Source organism: Poecilia latipinna, unplaced genomic scaffold (assembly GCF_001443285.1).
Source record: "Poecilia latipinna isolate Pla-1442-1.1 unplaced genomic scaffold, P_latipinna-1.0 Scaffold5505, whole genome shotgun sequence".
In the NCBI taxonomy this organism is placed as follows: Eukaryota; Metazoa; Chordata; class Actinopteri; order Cyprinodontiformes; family Poeciliidae; genus Poecilia; species Poecilia latipinna.
Window position 1 is genome coordinate 2,038 of NW_015118121.1, and position 6,544 is coordinate 8,581.

Genomic DNA, 6,544 nt, shown 5'->3' on the forward strand with positions numbered 1-6,544 from the left:
CTCAATAATGTCATTCTTAACCCGACATGTCTGCTGTGTTCCTTGGTCTTCATGATGATGTTTGTTCACTAATGATCTCTAACAAAACTCCGAGACCCTCGCGAAACAACTGGGTCGCACAGCATTTCATGTTAGGAATATCTAAGTTAAAGGGTTGAAGACAAACGTAGGCCACACTCTTCATATTTGTTTCAGCAAAAACCTACTGTCCTTTTTCTCTGGCTTTGCAGTTAGGCACTGCTTTGTGCTGATGTGCTACATAAAAATCCCAATGAAACAGAAGGCAATATGTGGAAAAGTTATTTTGCAAAACAGTGTGCACCTCCTGCCCTCAGTCTCATGTTTTAATAGCCACAAGAGGAATGTATTGGATTGTAATCACTTGAGTGATACATTAAATTATTTTTACTTCATCAAATGTTGGAAGTGTGATTTGAGGAGTTGCCAGCTTTCTGTCTTTCTGTGTTTTCTGAAATAGATTTTTTTTTTTTTTTTTCTCTTATTCCCACTCGAGAAGCTTACAGCGTTTGGCACCGTACCAAAAATGATCCCAGATAAAGATACTTTATGAGATGTTGCCTTCGACTGCTCTCCGGTGTGCAGCCCCAGATTTGTGAAGAGTATTCTTTTTTTTTTTCTTTTCTTTTTCATGTGCACCTGTCCATCAAACGCTGGCTTTACCTCTACCGTTTCCTATCGCGCAGCTGCTCAAGTTAACATTTGCTTCTGACGAACGAAGGTAAACACAAATGCTAAACATGACAGACTGCTGAAGTCCTGAGGAATCCTCTGGCTGCCGGACCACCTCTGGGCTCTTCCCCTCGGCAGACAGTGATTATCACTTGCAAAACCGTCAAGCGGGGAGAGCATGTTGGTTTGTACATGAGAGTGGCTTGCTTCCTGCTATTACAGTGTGTTGCAAGATGACAGAGTTACCCCGGAAGGGGACCAAGTCATGAGCAGAGGAGACGCAGAAGTAGGTCAGCTCCTAGGCGTTTGTTACATCATACATATTCATATAAGCAGCACCCAGTCGCTGCAGAGCAGACTCGTTCCAGACAGTGTGTTTATTCTCTTCTCTGAGCCTCCCCGCCCCTCCCTTTTTAAATGTTAGTGATTACACATCACGGTGGCAATATAAGTACTCAAACCCAACCTCTGAATTATTGCAAGAATCTAACGGTATGGCTTTTTGAATTGATATGTGGACATGAAACACATTCAAACATAAGTAATAAATTTGTCGAAGCAAAAACTTAAACAAACTGGACAAAAATACAAGGAGCACAGGTAACATTTTCTGAGTTTGCCATGTCAAACGCATTCTTTTTTTTTTCCTTTCTTTTTTTTATTTAGATTGGAGGAAAATGCTTTTCGCCACCAAATACGAATTTTTTTGTTTGTTTTTTTTTTAGGGAAATCAAAACTTAATTTTCCGTCACTATGAGAGAGGCTTTTGTTTCAGTTGCACACTGAAGAAAACATGTTTCTTTTATTTTGCGGTTTGTTTTTGTTGGAGATGTGCCAAAACCTTCTGTTGTTTACTGCTGTGGTAACGCTGAAGAAACTAAACTACAAAATGCAACAAACACAAACTACAGGGAATATCACAAATTTCCTTAGCTCTTTTGCAGCATTTGTTATTTATTTTACAACAACTTCCAATATTTTTTTTTTATTTAGAGAGGAAACACAATAAATAATCCAATCCATTGTATTTGTTACTTCGTGTCATGCTACAGAAAACACAGAAGCAAGTTTTAATCTTCCGTGTTGCTCCCGAAATCAGTAAAATGCAACAGCCAAAGCAGCCTCTCATCTCGTAAAGCCAAAGTTAGAGTTAGCATTGTCCTCAAACTGTCAATAAACACACCTCTGCTTACAGATAGTTCAACAACTAATACTGTTTTGTTTTTTTTTCTTCCTTTTCCTACAACACGTTAAAACATTACAGGTAAAACAAAAAATGCTTTCTTTTGTAAGTGAAGCCCACGTTCTGCAGTGCCTGCTTTTGATCAGCTCCTATAATCATAGTTGGTCAGTCAACGCATTCATTCTTAATTCCAGCACACCCTCGCTGCTGTGCCGCGTTTGTCCTTCAACCACTTTAGGAAAAAAAAAAAAAAAAAAAGAGTTTCAGAAGAGCGTGGGAGAATGAATAGAAACTGAGTCAGTCACAAGGCTATGAATTGCACTGATAGTTCAAAACATGATGCTATTTCTGCCAGCTACAGTTATTCACTCAACCCTAATACAATCAGACACTCCAACACAACGATTATGCGGAGGGCGAGATTGACCTCTCCTCAACTCCCCGAAGCCTGCGCTTCACTTTCAGAATCATTTGTGTGATTTGGACAGAAGAGGAGAAGAATGCAAGGAAAGGAAAACGCAGCGCCGACTTGTCTGATAAAATGTTTGGCTTATGGCTTTATTCTGAAAGTCATCCTACGTCTGGTTACTCTTTTAGTATTAATTAATCGTGGATTTTTGCCTGTTAGGCGTTTAAACACTTTACATGGACTAATAAAATTACGCCACTTTCAGAGGAAAAAAGGCAGCTTTTCAGACCACTTTTTGTACTGAGATGAGCCCTGCTAGCCCTACCTGTTAGGTTTTACAAAGCAGCTTGAAAACAAAACTAGCACTGGAGCTGGAGCCAGTTCATAACTGATTCTTTGGAGGAAAAAACAAAAAAAGAGAAAAACTGGTTTTGTTTTCCACAGTCAGGGAGCCACCTGGTCCCTATTGTTGCATCATTTTAGACATTTCTGCCAGTACACATTTGGTCCTCCCTCTGCTATATTTAGAATTGCATTCATTTCTGTGTTTTCTGAAGGATGGCATTGCATTTTTGTGACCCTTTATGCAGCTGGCAAATACAATAAAATCCTAATTGGTCCACATCTGTTCTAATTTTCCTACTCTGGTTTATAAATGTTGCTTTATTCATGGAAATGCATAAACGGTAGCCAGTGATATTGAAAGTCCTGATAGTTTGTTAACAAACCTGCAACAAATCAGCTACGCGCACCGTTTCAAGAAGAATTCATGAGCAGCATCTGGTGATTACACGGAAAGGCAGGACAGAGTTTGAAAACGAGTCCGCGCACAGTTCCACAAGCCGCTCCAAGCAGGGTTTTTAAACTGCAGCTGGTGATATTAAAACACCTGGCAATATCTATAAATGGAGCTGGACTGAGGAATTATATCCCCTGTTTTAAGCAGAGTTTATAAATAGCATCTGGTGATACAGAAAAAAAACAAACATGCTCATGTCTTATAAATGGAAGTGCAAACAGGAATTTCACTAGCTGGATTTATAAACATGCAGCTGGTGATGGGTTTCTAAACAGCTTTGATATTTTACCATATTTATGGTAACGTTCTGGCAACCACAACTGTCGGTATTTTACCGTAAATTGGATACTTTTTTTTGTTGTTTTTTTTTAAATACAACAGAGATGTGAAAATTAGAGCAGGAATATTATTCAAAATGCTAAAAGCCGTAGGAAAAAAAAAACAGTTTGTTGGATGTTTGAGTCTTACAGCTGCTGGGAGGAAGCACCTACAGTAAGGCTCCTTTGTGCACCTCGGATGCAACAGTCTGTCACAAAAGGAGCTCTCCTGTTCTGTAACGTCTTCGTTCACGGGGTGAGAGACATTGTGCAACAGTGATGCCATTTTATCCAGAGTGATTCTGCTTCCGGTCGCCTGAACTGGGTCAAGGGAGCAACCCAGGACAGAGCTGGCCATCCTGAGGAACATATCGAACACGATTATGTTGTGCTGTTCCACTACAAATCTGAGTTTTTAAGCATGCTAAAGGTAAATGTTGTCATTGTTTTTCTCTTAAATTACAAAAAACCAAAAGCCATCTTAAGTCAGTAGGCTTAAACATGGCACTGACTAAAGACTGAATTTTATCACAATATATTCTGGTATTTATTGTGATTGCACTGCAAAAACTGAAATCCTAGTAAGAGTAAATATCTTAAATTAAGGAGATTGTTCTTGTTTTCTTTCTGACAAGATAATTTTTCTCACCAAGCGGGGTTTAAGTTAGAATATTTTTCTTATTTTAAGTGTTTTTGTACTTAATTATCTCAGTAAGATATAAAAGCTTGATATTCAGAAAATTTTACTTATTATGAGTAAATATGTGCTAGAAACTAGAATATCAATATTTACCAATCAAACTTCAAGTCTAGAACTTATTTTATAAGTAAAATTTTCTTATTTCAAGCACAAAAAGAGAAATCACTTACTTAATGAAATCTCTTCAGATGATGTCCAAATGGAATCCTTTGTGTTATTGTCAATGAAAAATAATAATAAAAAACCCCACAAACTTATACTCTTGTATAAGTTGGCAGAGTGTACTGAAAATTATAATTTAATATTTAAACGGTTGACATTTAACACTTATAACAATTCAGAGACGATATCAGTTTATATATCAAGCATGTTTCCATCTGCTTTCCATGGACCTTCTTAATCTGATCTTCTTGATGCATGCAATATAAGTTTTGATAAATAATAACATATAATGCAGACCTTTTTGGTATAAATATATACCAGTCTATACCTCACAAGCAAATATATTACTCTGAAAAAAATAGTTTTTTTTTTTTTTTTCCATTTTCAGTAGTTTTTTTCAGTGCATCAATACTTTCAGTTTTTCAGGCTTTTAATCAGATTATTGTCTTAGTATCAACGAAGTTGAAGTTGGTTTACAATTCCAGCTTCCAATAGCTAAAGGGCGATTCCACTTAATTTTTCACTACTTTCCGCTACTTTCCGCATCTTTAATCAACTCTAGTTTAAAAACTACTTCAAACCTGGACTAAATTATTCTGCTCTAATAGTAGAATATTTAGAATCATGTTTGTGATTTGTGAAACTTTTATCTGATTTGTGAAACTTCAATAAAGGTTGATTTTACCACTTTTGTTGCATCTGGATCACACTAGAACTGGTCTAATTCCAAATCTACAACACCTAGACACTTCAAACCTGGATCAGATTATTTTCAATTAATAGCAGAATAAGTAAAACCATGTTTGGGATTTGTGAAGTTTATATTCAGTTTACGGTTTCACTCGGTCGTATCGTTTCCGTTGTTTTACCACCTCCGCGGACAGGTCAGGGAAGAACATCACATAGCAGCCATTGTACATCACCTTTCCTTTCAGACGGGCTGCTGTCATCATTCATCTTGTCTTGGTAGTTTAGGGATTTTATGATGATCATTCGTGGCGGGGCGCCTGGAGAGCTCTGCCCCTGCAGCCTGTGAGCCCATTCGTTAATGGGGGGAGATGGAAATGCATCCCTCCCCAGAACCTCCATCAACCAGTTCTGGAGAAAAGTTGCGATGTCCCCTTGCTCTGTTTTCTCGGGTAATCCCACAAGTCTTAGATTAGGTCTCCGGTAGTCATTTTCAAGCACATCCACCTTCAAAGTGAGCTCTTGGATTTTCTTCTTTGAGGTCGCTTCTTTGTTTGTTAGCGAGGCAACGCTATCCTCCAGAGGTAAGCCTCTCGAGGAACACTCCAATTGTGTCTTTAATTTCTTGGTTTGAAGTTATAATCTCACGTAGCTGCGTGGAGAAATGAGATTTTAAGGCTTGGATCGCTTCCATGAGGTTAGTTTCAGGAACCTGGGAGCTAGCGCTAGCCCCCTCCATGTGCTAGGTTTCCACTTAGCTGCTAGCGTCATCTTCGGCTCCCTCTTTGGGGGTTGTTTTCACTTTTAACTTGTTTTTAATCGGCATCTTGGAATATTGAATTGAGTCTTTTAACTTATATTCTTACAAAAAATAACTTAGCAGTGGTGTAAATATCCAAAGAAAGGAAATATTGGTCGGAGCTCAGATCCCAGCAACCAACCGCTCAGCAAGACGCCATAACCGGAAGTCGCTCCCCCTGATTTTTAGTAAACTTTTGCACAATACTCTATTTGAGATATCAAAAAAGTACATGAGTCATTCATTTGAGATGAAAGAAAATGTGTAAGTTATTAACCTTGCTAGTGCATTGACACTCAAGAAGATTAATAAAGTGTGTAAGAATTTACAAGTATTGCTGAAGGCTAAGTTTTATATAATGAACTGTTGTGGATGTGATGTCTAGCTAACATGGAAAACAAATAACTGCTGTCTTCAAACCATTCATTAAATTAGATGGTTTTTTTATATGCTGCTTTGTGGGACTAGTGGCCTTTATTCAGTTTTCAGACAGGAAAGCAGACAGAGAGAGAGCCAGATGGTGGAAGATCTGTAGCCAAGTATCCTGAAGTTGTCGATCTCTGGACTCATAAAACATGAACCATTGTCCAGCATGCTGGCCACCCTGGACAAACATTTGTTCACAGCTGTCTAGTAATTTCTGCATTCATCCTTTTATCCATCCAGATTAGTCTCCCAGACCAGAAAAGCTTTTCTGCAAAACCAGATTACCCTAACAGTGTGTGACGACGACATTAATGGGGTGATCTGGCTTTCCTTAAAGCTTTGTGTTAAGATTGGAGATGGTTGGATCAGTTT

General features: G+C 38.3%; 1 long non-coding RNA gene across 1 annotated transcript; it reads right to left on the bottom strand.

Moving 5' to 3' along the window:
* Window positions 1-1,669: 1,669 nt before the first annotated feature.
* Window positions 1,670-6,396, bottom strand: LOC106943586 (uncharacterized). The gene is made up of 2 exons (XR_001423955.1): window positions 5,184-6,396; window positions 1,670-3,757 (listed from the first exon to the last, which is right to left on the bottom strand). It is a non-coding gene; the product is annotated as an uncharacterized LOC106943586 (long non-coding RNA).
* Between the last annotated feature and the right edge of the window lie 148 nt (window positions 6,397-6,544).